Raw genomic sequence first — 16,808 nt, 5'->3', positions numbered from 1 at the left:
GTGTTCTGTTTGATCAAACAGTTGTCTCACAAGACTGCCTTTGAGGCTTAGTCATAGGAGTAGAATAATATGAGAGAGAGAGAGAGAGAGAGAGAGAGAAATTGTTATTCTTTTTCCCTCCTATGCAAAGTCATACCAATGTTCATGAGTGTGGTGCTGATCTATTTGGTAAATTTGTTGCTTCTATTGTAGTTAATGATGGTCTGGAGGTCAGATAGTGGAAAGGCTTCAACAAGCATCTCACTTACCTCAGGGTGCCTGGAACATTGGTGCTTTTCTCCACTTTCAGGAATATTGCAGGATTCTGTTCAGAATCATCCCCTTCTGATTGCACATGCCCCAAGGCCACACATGTTGCCTTCCAAAAGAACCAAACCAAACCCAAACAGCAAACAAGAAATCCAGAGTGCACAACTGTATATTAAGTAATTTTAAATTTATAATTATGCATATCAGTTTCAGTTGAATGGTGGTTATATGATGTTTTCATCTAAATATTTTATTCTCTATAAAAAAGATCTGATTAGGCATAAAGTTCAGGAAGATCAGATTTCTAGAATTGCAGCTATCATTGAGCAGTTATTGAGGATAACACTAAGTTATCCTTTTTATTTTTATCAGTTCTTAATAACAATATGAAAATAATATTCACACACCCCACCCCACCCCACCCACCCCCGTGATTTCCAGAGTTCTGTCTAGGGGTTTACAAATAGGTCATCAATTTCACACATCACTGCCAAGGCCTTCCTCAAACCTTCTCACACTCCAATGGTTCCCATTCAAGTTTTTTGGTTTTGGTTTTGGGTTTTTGTTGTTGTTGTTGTTGTTGTTTTGTTTTTCTGCTTAGGTTTTATCCAGGTGTGTCCACATCTGACTCTAGTCTCTTTCTGAGTCAATGACTTAGTAGCAATCCAGAGGAAGGGCACTTGTGCCTGCAAGCCATCCCCATCCCTATAGCATAGCTACACAAATGCCTTATCCTTCAAGAAATAAAATTTGACTTCCCTAGGATGACTTACTGCTCCTGAAGCCAAAGGTGCCCCCTAGCCTCCCACAGCTCCTTGGGCTTGGCTTGGTCTGTTTAGAAGGCTATGGAGTAGGTGGAAGAGGTGGGAAGATTCTGAGCTAAATCCTGAGCAGAAATGAAACCTTGTTAATGCTCATTTGCAAAGTCATCATTTTCTTAAAACATCCATAAATTATAAGAACTGCAAAGCCCTTAAAGAATGTGACACTTCAGATAAATTAATGGACAAGTAGGCTTAGCCTGGGCGACAGAAAAAGAATTCAGCCCTCTCACTATGTAGATGCAAACCAGTTATGAAAACAGATATCTAAAATAAAAGGGAATTTTTGAAATCATCAAGCATGCAATATATTCCATTACATAAAATAACATGATAAATATTGGGAAAAAAAAAAAAAGCAGTGTACAACATCACTTAGCAACCAAAGCAGAAGAGATGGGGAGATAGGGCACAAATCTAAACTAGAGCAGTATGAATTCTGGTCACAGGTTTTTCAAGAATCTCCTGAGCATTCTTTTAGACAACCACTTTTTATCTCTAGAAATTCCTTTACATCATGGGACTATGTTTTTCTCCCTTATTCATAGGAATGTTCTGGATAACAACATAAGGAATGCATGTAAATGGTTTCAGCTTAAAGTGTCTTCACAGGAGCAGTTTACCCATTTTTCTTCAAACTAACCCTAGTTCTACATGAGACTGTGTTAAGTTTATTTCTGTTTCTCGGCTGTGTCTGCCTTTGTTGTCTTTCACTACCTCTTTCTCTCCCCACTGGATTCTGTGAAGACTTAGACATCCAGAGCTTAGTAGACATGTTTGCTTTTTTTTTTTTTTTTTATTGAAGTGAATGAAAAGTAAAATGTATTTAAATTAGAAAACCTAAAACTACATTCTAATCAACCCTTGAGGAGGAACATGTGAGGAATTCTATGCACAAAGCATACCTAAAAGAAAGGATTTGAGTTTTTTTCTGTTTGGTTTGGTTTTGTATTGTACTCCATTTCTCCTGTTGTGGATGTGACTTGGCCCAGCCACTCATATAGCTGGAGATGCAGCTTCACATCTGAGCAGGGAAGGTGTTTTTCATATCCCAGCTAAGTGTTTCCTACACAGGGGGCCCTGTTTTTTTCAACACCTTGTGGACCACTAATTGGAGTTCGCATAATCTACTGCCAAATTGCAAGCATTCCTTTGAAATGAGTGGAACACACGCTTCCTTCCAGAGTCAGTGAAAGAGAAGGTCCAAAGAGGAAAGGCAGCAAACAATGATCCAATTAATTTAGAAGGAACTGAATTTCTGGTTCTTGATTTTCCTCAGGAGAAAAAAAAAAATGGAAATGCAATCTGAAAGGAAAGTTTGTGATTCATGTTTTAATCCTAAAAACAGTTCAATTGTTAGTTGCTAGCCTCCCGTTAATCTACACAGCAAAGGGAAACAATTTTGAAATAAGTTTAAAATGTGCACTTCAAAGGCTGAGGGGCTGGAAGCAGAAAGAAGAGGGAGCACACTTCAGCAAGCTGTGAATCCATGTTCACACCACTTGAAAGACTGCGTGTGAGTGCACGTGTGCATGTTAGTGTGGACGTGGGAGACCACACTGACCAAAGCCAAGGAGGAATCCGAACAGAATCAACACTGCACCTTTCTCAGACAAAGAGTCCTTATGCTGTCCCCTCAAGTTCAGTTCTTGAAATAAGGTTCAATTTAAAACTGTCTCAGGAATGCACGACTGGTCATCTAAAAGAAAAAAAAAAAAACATTTGATTATATAAATGTGCAGAGGGCATTCAAGAGTGTAATTAGAGAGATATTGTCTATCATAAATGTTTTAAGTTAATATTTAGCCAATTAAAATAAACTGGGTCTTTCAAGTGAATCATTTCCAAAATTTTGGAAAACATAGTTCTATAACATACAGTTATAAAAAAATGAAAATTATCTTTAATTTTGTTTTTAATTACTGTTTTAAAAACTAAAATATCTTCATCAGGAAATAATTCAGGATGAATTGCCCCGACAAAAAAAAAATTATAAAAAAATTAATGTTGAAAAAAATTAAGACTGGTGAATAGAGTGTTTAAAGAATCAGCTAAAGAAGGGTCTTGTCTTTTCCTTCCTTCCTTCCTCCCTTCCTTCCTCCCTTCCTTCCTTCCTTCCTTCCTCCCTTCCTTCCTTCCTTCCTTCCTCCCTTCCTTCCTTCCTTCCTTTCCCTTTCTGTCATCTGTCTTTCTCTAATCTGAGTCACCCTTAAAGAAAAGGTCTTATTCAAATAGCAAATCTGACTTCAAAAAAGCACAAAAGATCCCAAAGCATGAAGGATATTAAACTGATAAATATCAAAAATTTAGAAATTCCCCTGTAGGTCAACTCTTTCTGATCATACATATTAAGTTGTGGGGAATTGAGCTATCAGTGGAGTACACACACAGTATTTTAAAGAATGAAAGTCTAAAAACATCAAAAGCATGATTCAAAATGAATTTTAAGAAATGGCTAATTAAAACTCAAAAACAGTTGATAAACATAATGTTTTGATATGATGCCAGAAATAATTTAATTAAAAATGGACTGAGTCCTTAAATCCCAATTCAACAGGAGAGAAAGTTCATTACACTTGAATTCCCTTGAGTTAGAATTGGTGGGTAGTGTTAGGGGAAAATATTTAAAATGTCATGTGACACCTACTTAGATTATTTATTAATCCCTGTGAATATCCACCCAATTTGCATTCAGACTATATTTTTCATATTTTCTATAATTAATGTCATTCTCGATTGATATTAGCATAATGAAATCATGTGGATGACAATATTGCTTAAAGAAAAATTTAAAATATACTCTAATTTTCTTAAAAAGCAACATACTTAAGCAGTTCAGTAATTAATATGGGTAACATTTTTAGGCTTTCATTTAGGCCTTAGATCATTTAATTAAAAAAAAAAAAAAACACCTGTGTTTGTTGCATACTTTAAGATACTAAAAAAGCACACCATAATCAGTTAGAATGGCACTATTATTTTATTTTCAATTTGCCACAATGTTGATTTTTTATTATCATTATTATAATGATAGTAATTTTAATTTTAGTAATGATAATTTTATTATCATTACTATAATGTTTTTTTTATATATATGATGGCATTAGTTGAACAGAATATACTTGAAGTAAAAAAAATCTAAAGTCAGTAGAAAACAAGCTATTTGGGCTTAGAGGAACCAAACTCAAACTCTTGCCCAAAACGAACAATTGAAATTCCTGTTGAGGTTTTAAAAAGTCCCCACAGCCCCTCCAGTGTCCTACTTTTCACGCAGCTCAGCACTTCCAAACCGAGCCAGAATGAGGAGCCCTGAGATCCCTGTGGTCACCAGTTTCCCAAGTATTCCAAACCCATGCCTGGACCAAGAAGCTCCAGGAATCTCATCAGAAGCCTTGACCCCAGGAGGTTTCTAGTTTGATTTCCAAACCAAAGAGGTTTGGAAAAGATTTCACTGAACCTTCGACCCCCTCTTGACTTGCCCATCTGTATTTCAGTTTCAGGCGCTCACCTAATAGTACTGGCTTCTTTCATTATAACTGCATAGCTAATGTGCCAATTACACTGTAAGAAACTTGGCCGGGGCCAGTCAAGATGGTTCAGTTTAACAACCTAATAAATGTATTGAAAATAACCAATGAAAACAAAATTACAGAGACTGCCTTGTAGCTCAGCTGCCATAGTCTCTCCAGCCAACCTCAGCCTTCACCTCGGCATTGTGCAAAGTTCAGAATCACTGAAGCATCAGAAAAGTTGAACCAGAGGAAAGGTAGGGCTGTGGGTATAGCTGAGTGGTACAGCGCTTCCCTAGCTTGCATGAGGTCTAGGATCTGTCCCAGGCAATGCCAGCGTGGAGGCAGGGGTTACGTAGAAAAAAAGACACACACAATAACATTTAATTGTTTTAGGAATGGTGTTTTCAAAGTGCTAGAAAGGGGAATAGAGAAATAAAGAAACACCAAGCAATTGTACAACTTTCTCAGTCTTCTCAGTGGAAAAATTGTATTTTTTAAAAAATCATACTAATGTTAGATGAGATGAGCCTCTGCCTTACAAGAGATATCTCCCAGTAAAAACTAGATCTATTTTAGCTTTATCTCTTTAACATTTTTTTTTTGTTGTTGTTGTTGTTGTTCAGTGGGACATTCCATAGATATTTATTGGAATCTATCATGTAGCAGGCACTATATATAGGCCCCACCATCAAAGAAGGCTACAAATTTGATGAGAAAAAAATGGAAAATAAAAAAGGAGAGAGGGAGTGAAGGGTCTAGTGGAAATTGTTGTAAGTGCTGGGAAGAACTGAACAGGATTGGGGGCCTGGAAACAGGAAGGGGAAGGTTAAAGACTAGCTCAAAGCAATAGCTGACACTTTAATTTTGCTTCTCTGTTTTTCCATTGATCTTAAGGGGGAAAATATCTTCTAATTGCTGTATTCTGTGTTAATCAGTTTTAACATAAGTCTAACAACTCTGCCTCACCTTTTGAAAAGACTTAGGCCACCATGTAGGACAGAGTATTTCTGACAGATGCCATACCACTGACAACTTTTCTGGACATGGGAGGCCTGGCTACCTTTCAACTTGTCGTTACATTTCCTTTTCTGAGAAAGGTCACGGGAGAGGTTTGGACAGAGTGATGCTGTTGATATTTAGAAGCCTGACTTTCTTGACCATGTTCAACTGAGCTAGAGGCCAGCATGTGTGATGGAAGCTGGCCTGGTTGCCATGGTGGATAATGCCCTGACAACAGACACAGGTCAGGTGTCTGTTTGGGATCTCTCAGGCTTGTCAGCAGCTCTCGATAAAGCTGGTCATGTGGTTTTTATTGGCTCACCTGTACGTTCTGGTAGGAACAGCTAAGAGCTGTTTGACACACCCTTCTTTTTTTTTGGAGAAACCCCAGGGAATAGTGTTGCACGCAGCTGGTCTGCTCTCAGAACATGCTTGGTTCTTCCATCTTTGTGGCCTGCTCTCCCAGGGAAAGTGGCGATGGATACCTGAGATGGTGAGGTCAACAGGAGTGGCTGCACTTCAGTCTGCCTAGTTTCACAACCCAGGTCACAGTTGCCATTTCTGTACCTTGGTATAACACAAATAGGGCCACGAGCAAGGTCCTCCATGAAAATGATGTTTAAGTAAAAGTATCTGACCTAAGACGGATGGCCCACATCCTCCACACACCTTGTACTGTGACAGTTCCTGGGGCCTCGGGTATTAATGATTATCTCTTTTTGTGTAAAGAATGTGATTGGAAAAAGAAAAAAAAATGGGATAGGGTTAGTTAAGCAAATGTGAAATTTTTCTTTCCTGGTTCACAAAATTAAGGGCATCTATATTAGTTTTCTGGGGCTATCATAACAAAATACCACACATCAGGTACCTTAAACCACATGTATTTTAGTCCTAGAAGCTGAAAATTCATACTCGAGGTGTCTGCATTCATTTAATTTTTAGGCCTCTCTCCCTGGCTTGCAGAGGGTCATCTTCTCCCTGGGTCTTCATATACTTTCTGTGCCTTTCTCCAAATTTTTTCTTCTTAGGAAAGTAAAATGCATATCAAAGAAAAATGAAATTTCATCAGAAGTCCTATATCTGACACAAATGAAAACTCCTTTTCCTCCCCATAGACTTCATTTCTTAGTGGAGAATTCATTCCTATCCCACTCCTATGACAAAGAGGAATTTGGGCAAAACTATAATTCTTTCCTCTATACAAGGTTGTTCAACTGTTAACTCTAACAAGGAAAAACTTCTAAAACAACTTCACAAAATCCACTGACATTTTTCTCAATGAATTAAATATTTTCAAGCCACAGTCTCTCTTTTTCCTCTCCAGAGTGCTTTTCTATAGCCATAGCAAGAGTATATTTCATATGCTTTGAAACTTGAATTGATCAAAGCATTAAAGGAAAGGGGGAATCCAAAGATTATCTTGATCTTCTCTGACATGTATTTTAGCCAGACCCCCAGGCCTTCTTATCTAAAAAGAAGCATGATTAATTGTATTGCTTAGAACTATTGATGACCTCTCTTCGCACATACTAAATGAGATGGTTTCAAGATGACACAATGGCTGTGACACACTCAAGAACCTGATTCTCCTTGGTCTTCCACCTGATCTATCAAGGATCCAGGCTGTACTGTCTCTTGCTGTGTTCTATGGGGATTTGGTGTTCCAGTCTGCAGTGGCACTGCTTTATGGTTTAAAACCTAATTGTGACTGCATATTGCCATTCAGAGTGCCTACCATACACACTGCTTGATGTCAACCTTTTAGCATGATGACATCTTTTCTCCCTAATTGTTCCTTCCCTTTTCCTCTTCTCAGTACACCTCCTATTAGAGTGATCCCTAAGCATGGTTCTTAACATTGAGAAGAATTAACTGGGGGAACATAACAAATCCTCATGGAACATGCCTCAAGAGGAGGCCTGGTTGCTCAGAGGCAAGGAAAGCAACCTCTAGCCCTAACTAATCCTTTATCTAGGATTTTGATTTCATATCTTATTTTCTGTGTCTTAATTTCTGCATCTGTGCACTGACAACCTGTTTTATCTTTATTTTTAGAGAGTAGATAAACGTGGTAAGTTGAAAGTACCTGTTGATCTCAAAAGCCCAGGATAGGGCAATAATAAAATGTGAATAAAACCACAAGATCCAAAAATAAAGAATGAGGCAAGGACTAATTTAAACAGCAAGAGGTGCATTTAAAGGACAGAAAGTGGATAGGTGGGTAGTGACTGTGTTGTTATGTTTCTTCTTTGTACAACTAAGTACCTGCACAAGGGAGAATCATGGGTTAAGTAAGCTGACTTGTGCCCCAGACTTAAAATGTCTCAGGCAGCAAGGAAGGAAGAAAAAATCTCAAAACTAGGAGAACAAGTTCCAAGTCTGTAAGGGTTGTAATTGGACCCCTCCCCGCCACCCAATCTCATCCCTAACCCCAGACATTCAAGCAATTATTCCTCTTTCATCATGTTGGAAGACTCATTTTATTCCCTGAGGAGAGTGATCCAGAGAGGTTCTGGACAGGGAACACCGAGGCAAGGAGTGGGTATCATTCTAAGGTCACTGGGAGGAAGGTAAAGGATGTACACGTAACACAGCACCTAAACCCCTTCTCTGTGGAAAGTGGCCACCCCAGGAAAAAGACCTGATGTCATTCCCACTTGTTGGTTCCCTGACAAAATGGACAATTCCTTCTTGATCCCCAACAATAAGTGAAGGTAGCATAAACCATATGCAGACATTCATTATGTCAACTTTTCTTAGGTACCCTTTGTCAGGGAGTTTCTAGAGGCTATGTTCCACCAAAGACTGGATATTTTAAAAAGAGAGAGAGAAGGGGCAGGGGGAGGGAGAAGGGAAGAGTAGGGGAAAAAGTAAAAAACAGAATCCAACATTGGAGAGAAGGAAGGAGAATGACCAGTGGACAGTGACCAAGAGCTACAGCAAGTAGGCCTAGAAGCATAACGGACCTGATGAGACAGATCCCAAACCTGCTGTGCACCACAGTTTGGCTGTGTCTACCATTATTTCAGATACACAGAAGACTAAGCAAATGAAAAAATAAAATTTTGTTCAATAACAAAAGAAAATGTAAACATAGCACTCAACGTGGCTCAGCTGTGAAGTAATCAGAATATCAGAATTAATATGGTTTAACCAACCGCAAATGATAATGATCAGAGAATGCAAAGTGTCAGGGTAGGGAAAGGAATGAAGGAAGAATGTGTACAGTACAGATTCCTAAATGTCCTCAGATGTCTTCAATTGTAAGATCAAGACATGCCAATATAAATGTATTAGTGAGAAATATCGAGGAAAATACTGTAACAAAAAATTCTGAGACTGCTGAAAATAATTACCAAGAGGATGTGTGACTAGAGTTTAGAGCAGTAGTAAGAAAGGGAATTGGTTTTGGTTGTAGTAAGACTTATAACATTACTTAACTCTTTAAACCATATACATGGTATTATTTAGCTAAAAATTAAAATTAAATTTCAAATATAAGGTTAGTTAACCCATAAAAAGTACATGTTTAAAAACTTATTTTTGAACTTAAAAAAGTATTTTAATGAATATTAGTCTTAAAGGCTTTGTGTTCTTCCAAAAGGCAGGATTTTATAAAAGCATATTTTGAAAATTATTATAAAATTGGGAAATATTCCTATACTTACGTTTGTTAGAGAGATTTCATTCATCTGGGCTTTCATTAGTCAAATGTATGGCATATTTTCTTTTGCCATTTATGAACAGCTGAGCTATTTGATAATGTACATGAGTGTTTGGAGAGCCAGTCTGGCTCACATGGATGCACCCAGGTTTCCATGATCATCTGAAATCCTATGGAGTCATCCACCGCTAATTCAAACCTGGGCAGGCTTCCTGATTCTAATCTCATACCAGGGTGAATTGAGGTTAGCAACTGGATGGAATGTTCAGTCTAGTTGAATGTGAGTTAATGCCAAGCTACATGTGAGCTGAGTGCTCCAGGGTGCCAGGTGATAAATTGAAGAGAGATCACATGAGGCTGACATCTCAGCACTGGCATGTGGTTCTCTTTTGAAATATTGAGCAGAAAATGGTTGTTCAGCTACAAAGAAGATATAGCTTTGCACTGTAAAAAGCAGCATTCAAAAGACCAAGTCATCAGGAAGATGCTGAAAGTGAGCTACACTCATCTTTGGATAGGTGTTTGATAAATAAATGTATTCTTAGAGTGACTTTCCAGTGTTTACTTAAGACCAATCATCCTTCACAACATGTCTGACTTAAGGAAAATAGACAAGAGTGCTTACCTGGCAACTTTGATGACCAAACATTGTCCTTGTCCTCATTGATCTTGTTAGTTCCATTTTAGTCCCACCTAAGTAATTCCCTGAAAAACTTAATCTTAAAGTAGTCTTTGATATCTGAGCATCATGGTTCCAGATGAGTGATGATACCACAAGGTTATCTTAGAAAGCAAACAGTCATAAAATATTTTACATATCCTTAAAAAAAAAAAAAGAAAAAAAAAACACCAAGCTCTTAGGTTTTTTTATTAGCAGAGGTACACGTTTATGTGCAAAACCCTGCCCCAACTTTCAAATATCCTTCTTGGGAAGTGTGGAATATATAATAGGGATAGTTTAATTTTTTTGTTTAAAAAATACATATAAATTTTAAGCAGTAACAGTGAAAAGTCTACTCTATAACAACAGGCATGATTTCTAAAAATCTATATGTATTTACTGCAAATATTTTAAACAAAACAGAAAAATACAAAGTAAATAGTAGCCCAAATCTTATCACCAAGGAAAACTTATTTTATTAATACCTTTTCAGACGTTTCTATATGGATACACATACAATTTTCTCTAAATGGGGTCTTACCCTTCTTACTGTTGTCTAACCAGGAGACCTACAAACTCCTACATGATGACATAAACTTCCATCAGACATGGAAGGACTTTGGGTTTTTCCTCCTGATTTAAAAACCATCCCTTTGTACAGTCACACATTACAAACGTTTCTTCAAACCGTGCTGCCCAACACACACATTACTCATGTGTGGTTACTTAAATTTAAATTAATAAAAATTGAATAAAATTAAAAAATTAATTCCTAAGTTGTGTTAACCACTTCTTAAGGGCTCAGCTGCCACATATGGCTACTGGCTGCACCAGTGCACAACCAGGAGAGTTGCATCATTGCAGATTCACTGTACCAGTTCTCTGGTACAGTGCTGGAGTTGATATTTACACACCTGAATCTTCCAAGCTCTTTGAGTTTTACCTCTTGCCGACATCATATGGCTTTAAACCTCAGCTTTAGCAGCCAGAAGTCATGACTCAGGTATTAGCCATTTGGATGAAGAAGGCAGAAAGAAAGGCTGCCCCACTGTTTCCAACAGTTTCTCAAGAAGCCCAGCTTCCAGCTGCTCTGGTGACCAAAACAACACCCTCCTTAACACTGTGTTCCCCTGGGACCTCATGGGACTTGCTCATTGAGAAGGAGCATAGAGTTTAAGGAAACTCCTCCTCCTCCAGTAGATCCAGGACCCATCCTACGTCAGCATGGGAAAATCACTTCAAATATCAAAATATAAATAAAACAGAGACAATTAAAGAGTGGTAAGGTCTGGGAACTGGAACCAAACCAATCACCCACCTGCAGTTCCCCTGTATTTTAACACTATAATGATTCGGGGTCAGGGGATCGCCATGTGTTCAGTGTCATGTCCTCAAGCTGAGCAAATAACCCTCTCCCTTTTTGGGTTCCTGTGTCTCTAGAGAACAGAATGAAAAATTAAATTCTAGACTTGTTCCAATAATTTGTGAAGATAAATTTCCAATTTGTTATAACTCGTGTTCAGTTTAAATAAGCACCTAAAGTTACATTCATTCCATTCGCACACAAGTCTTCCCAGCCTCCCCCACCCCGACCCCCAAGTCTCTGGAGGCCGAAAGTTTGGCAATGAGAAGAAACATTCTCACAGAAGATTTCTTACCCTTCCTTGTTCCACTTCAACTGTAACTTCCTAAAAAAAAGAAAAGAAAGGCCTTCAAGGCTTTCATTTTACCACATCATCCTCTAGTCCTAGTAAGAGTTTGAAAATACAAGAAGAAGAAATTAACAGCATGAAAGAGATTTCCAATTTCCATGCATTCTCCAAATGTTTCAGGAGGAGTTAGAGTCATTTCTCATTTGTTGTAAATTGCTTTATCTCTGCTTACTTATGAGCCATTTTTGTTCAGTGGGTACCCATTTGTCATGGAGCTCTATCCAACTCCATCTTCAGAAACAGTCTTTGGAAGGATGATTCCCTTTATTTTTAATTTGTTCATTTTTTTTTCTCACAACAACATTTGTTGAGCAGCTGTTATATACTAGGGCAGAACTAAGTGCCATGTTTACAAACATTAATAAGAAATGACTCCCGTCCTTAAGAAGCCCTAAGGAGAAAAAGAAACAAGATATAATGATGAATTCTAGAATAAAGCACTGCACAGAGGAGGGGCATCATTGCAAAATAGGTGGAGAGGATGTGGCTCAAGAATACTCCCTCCAGGAGTAGGTACTTAAACTGACAAAAACAGGGTAGCTATAAATTAGTCACTTGGTGAGTAAGAATGTCCCAGCATAAAGAAGAGGAAGAATGGAATGATGTTTGAAAAGGACAAATAAATCAGTAAGGTTGGTTCAGCAGTGGCAGGCCGTGAAGCTGGAGACACAGGCAAGCGCAGATAGAGGAGGGCCTCTATTTCTTCCTACAAGTGATATAAAGCCATTGAAAGGTTTTACACATAGAAAGACAGGAGAGGGTCATCATTTTAGAGAGATTAATGTGGCCTGATTACAGGGGATGGGTAAAAGGGGGACAAACATTAGGAGAGAAAATACCAAATGACTACAGTGCCTCAGAGGAGAAACTCATACCTAACCAAAGGGAATATTGAAGATCTAGAAAGTACCTACTGAAATGAACTCAAGGAATATTAGAAGGTAAAATCTTCAAAATTTGATGAACAAATAGATAAATGGAGGATGGCTAGAATTGTTTAAAAGACAATTACCTGATTAAAAAATAAATTAGTCTCAAGATTTATTTTGAGGAGGGAGTGGTTATTAAACAATATCTACTCTGGCTGCTGAAATACACATCAGTACTCTTAAGCCAGGAAAATAGTGGCTTTTCTAAGTGCTTCACAATTCTCATTATCCCAAGAAACTTTGCCTCTAAGATCAGTGTTCTTTTTTCCAGCCTTCATTGATTTTTCTCAAAGACAAACAGAATTCTGGCATCAATCTATATAAGACCCTTGCAGCCCTTTAGTCAACAATGTTTGCAGAGATTTATTCTGTGCTGAGCACTGTAAACACAAGAAGAGATAGAGGACTTGGAACATAACTCAGGGGTACAGTGCTTGCCTAGCATAGGTAGGCTCTGGGTTCCATCCCGAGCACCACAAAGAGAGAGAGAACCTCATTAGCCCAGATTCCTCATTAGCCCATTGTCTTTCTGTATTTACATTTTTGTTTGCTTATATCTAGTTATTATCATCATATATTACAGCAGTAGTCCTCAAACTACAGCATAAATAAGAATCACTTGGAGAACCCATTAAATGATAGCTTATGGGCCCTAACCCCCAAATTTATGATTCACTAGGTCCATCCAGGTATTTCTCGTGAATTTGCTTTTCTAGCCATCTCAATGTGCAGCCAGTATTGCTGTTCTGCAGACCACTCTCTGAGAACCATAATTTTACAGCCTTTACAGAGTGAGAGACTCTGTGAAGCAATGTCAGGTTCTTTCCTGTATTCCTACGGTATCCATAACATGGAATTGACGTCACTGGGAATTACAGAGGCCACAGAGGTGTCATGCTGAGGCCTTCAGTGTTTATGGCCAGCCCCTCACCACGCAGCTCTTGCCTCCTGTTTTTCAGTTGCATTCCCCGTGGGGCACCACAGTTGCTGTTTCCTCATAAGTTGCTGCAGTTACGGCTCTTGATGAGGTCAAACAGTCCCAGCTGGAAAGCCTTGCAAACTGGGAGCAAACATTGCTCTGTCTGAACTTCTGTTATTCTACCTGAGCTTAAAAGTCAAAGATTAATAAACCTATCAGCTAATCATCCAGAGAGGGTAGCAAGATTTTCCAAATACTGACAGACACTGGAAAGTCTGTGATGGTCAGCCCAGGGTCAGTCATGCAATTAGCCTGGACTACAATAAAGATAAATGGGTAAGAAACTGTCTCACTGTATCACTGTGAATTTAGTGGTTTGCCAATTGCTTTGTTTATGAATTTATTAATTTCTTGTGAATGATTTCAAATTGTGATTTCTTCTAGGCAGAGTAAAGGCCCATCTGTTTATTTAAAATATTCAGGAGTTGCTCTTTGTTTGGTGTTGTTTTTTGTGGTCTTTGCCTTCAGATATACAGTTTTCCATTTCATATATGGGAAAAATAAACAGGCAATTATTGAGTAATTCAAATATCAAGTGAAGAGAGAGAAATGTGGGTGGAAAGAAGGGGCAAATTTAAAGAATTCTATAAAACAAATCATTAAAGACTTGCTTTCTCCAATAAGAGACAAGAAGAGATAGTTGAAACAGCTTCTGGATTTATACCACTTTGGACCAGGAGTAGAGTGACATGAATTGTGTAAATGTGAGGACTGTCAGAGAATTGGTTTAAATAAAAGGCCGAGCACTGTTTTGAATATCCAGGTGGTGGTGGGGCAGCCAGATGGAAGTGTTTTGAAATATTTGGAAATCTAGGACTGGAATTTGGGTGATAAGGTATCTTTAAGGACAATGCCAGGAGGCCCCTCCTTATTGAAGGCTTAGAATTAACATCCAAGACCCTGTCAATGGTGATCTTCTGAGAGAGGGTACATGAAAGAATAGTCTGAGGGTGAAGGAATGAATCTCATATTCCTTCCAGAAGGGTTCTAAATAAGTCTATTCTAGATTTGCCTTAGTGTGTCTCACTGTATTACTGTGTATTTCTGCTATACCATCACTGGTATTTCTAGAACACAGCATAGGACTGCCCCTGGAGAAATCCCTCAAATGCCTGAGCATGTGCTTATAACTGCCTGCATCTATGCCCACCTGTATAGAAATGCTGGCTTCACTACATATTTTAGGGGTTGAATTGGGGGCATTTTCTGTTTTCTCATAAAGACTTTAAGTAGTTTGAAATGGCATGCTAACTGTCATTAAAGTGTCTGTAGCTTTTCTCCTTTTTTCCATATCATGCATGCCATGTGATACTGATGTGGGGATACTTTCCAGCCACATTTGAAAAGCCTCCCCTGAAGTTGCAAAAACCCAATGGTTTGGAAGAGATATTTCAAATAACTCAAAATATACAATGTAAACAAACTGGCCTTTTAGTATGAAGTGTACTAAATTAAAGAAACCAGATGCTTTGGTTGGCTTGGAACAGTCAGATTATGATTGGCTCTCCTTCACTAACCATTTTCTTTGGGGCCTCCTCACCTCCTTCTCCTCCTCCTCTCTCCTGCTTTGCCTTTTCCTTCTCTCTTTCTCTCTCCTCCTCCATCCATTTTTTTTTCTTTCTCAGAAAGTTATAATAGCTCATTAAATCTCCCTAATCAACAACAAGTGGTTTCTGAAAGTGGTGGTGTTGTTTGCCTATAAATTTGCTTACTGGAGACCTGGTTCGAGAGTGTGAATTACACCTTCCATCATAGGTGCTAGGTGTGAAGGACTTTCCTGTGTGACAATTTTATTTGACTTATTAAACATTAAATACTCCTCTTTCAATGCTACTGAGATATTTTATAATGTCTCTAGGAAATTATTTAGATCCATAAATCTCCAACTTATTTACCAAATGGAACCAAGAAGACTCACAATCCTCTGAGAGAGGGGTCTAAATTCAAATGTCCCAATTTATTAGATAAATCTGCAGACAGTTGAGTAGCTTTCCCTGATGCAGAAGCTTGTACTGGCCAAATTCATGCTGTCTCAAATCACTTGATCCCTTGGGAAATTACTCATTAATGTGGCTTAAAATCCCTGAAATATCTAGAGCCCTATACCAGGAATGTATTTCCAGCTTGAACTCTAGGTATCCAGTCTCCAGAAAGGGAAGATAAAGAAGGTACAAAATTCTACCCAGCCTGAGAGCTGTGAAAACAGATCAGCACTGTTGCTTCAATGATCAGTATGCCAAACAGTTGGGGGAAATTTCACGTTTCTTTGATTCAAAAGAAATACTATCAGTCTCTATCAAAAGGTTAATTATGGCCTGGAAGGGTTAATTAGGTAGCTGTAGAACACTTCATAAGTGTAAAGTGTTCTGTTAAGTATTAGGTATAAAAAGCAAATGGCCAGACACCATTTCAGCTATGGAATCCTATTGTGTTTCAGCTTTTCTAAGGTCAGAGCATCTAACATGGACAAATCTTTATGTTCTCCCTTTAGGGAGAAATGTTTATTGTGCTCTAATAAATCAAGCCTAGGAAGTAGAATTGGTTCCAGATGATTTTAAAGGATAAATTTCATTTTAAATTTCAAGAAGGTGGGAAAAAATACTCCAGAAATTCTCCATGGCTTCTTTTTGTCTTCAAAACACCCACCGTCCCCACCCTCTTCTCAATCCTCTCTTTCCCTTCTGGGTCTTAGCTCTTAGCTGACAGTGGAGCCCCAGGGCTTAGTTCTGCCACTTTCAGGACAGCCTGGTGGCACAGGCTAGGCACATCTTGGAGATGAATGTTCCATTGTCTTTTCCACTCCACTTGAACCTGACAACAGATCTTTTCAAAAGTGCAGTATTGTATTAAGCACATTTTAGAGGGTTTGAACGTTGTAACTGACGCACCCAAGATACCAACTCTTCTTATTAGCTTAGCCTTTTTATTGCACAGTCTGACTTAGCTTCCCAGTTCTGAATCTGGGAAAGAAAAATAAGTCTGCCACTCTTGCTACTGCACTTCTCACTTCTCAGAAGCAGGACAAAAAGAAATTGGGATTTTTGTTAGGAACTCCACATAGAGAACGAGTCAGGAAATTCTTTTTCATGTCTTCGCTTTGCCTGCTTATGCCAAAAGTGCCATCCTTTCGCTGACCTGTTTTGAAACCCATGGGGATTTGTGAAAAGCAAAGACAACCCCTTCTGTGCCTCAGGAACCCAGTTCGTCCTGCTGTAGTAACACACAGGGCAGGCTGAGTGTCAGAGAAGCAGCTCCGTGCCTAGCTGACCTTTGGCTGAGGAA

The 16,808-nt window shown here is 38.6% G+C and overlaps 1 protein-coding gene across 2 annotated transcripts in view; it reads left to right on the top strand.

Annotated features, from left to right (window-relative positions):
- The window catches only part of Pde7b (phosphodiesterase 7B), a 310,149-nt gene that overhangs the window by 194,605 nt on the left and 98,736 nt on the right, over positions 1 to 16,808 (top strand). The window lies entirely within an intron of this gene.

The sequence above is a fragment of the Callospermophilus lateralis genome, chromosome 6 (assembly GCF_048772815.1).
Source record: "Callospermophilus lateralis isolate mCalLat2 chromosome 6, mCalLat2.hap1, whole genome shotgun sequence".
NCBI lineage: Eukaryota > Metazoa > Chordata > Mammalia > Rodentia > Sciuridae > Callospermophilus > Callospermophilus lateralis.
The sequence above is the reverse complement of the archived record's forward strand: the minus strand, read 5'-3'. Positions and strand labels throughout refer to the sequence as shown.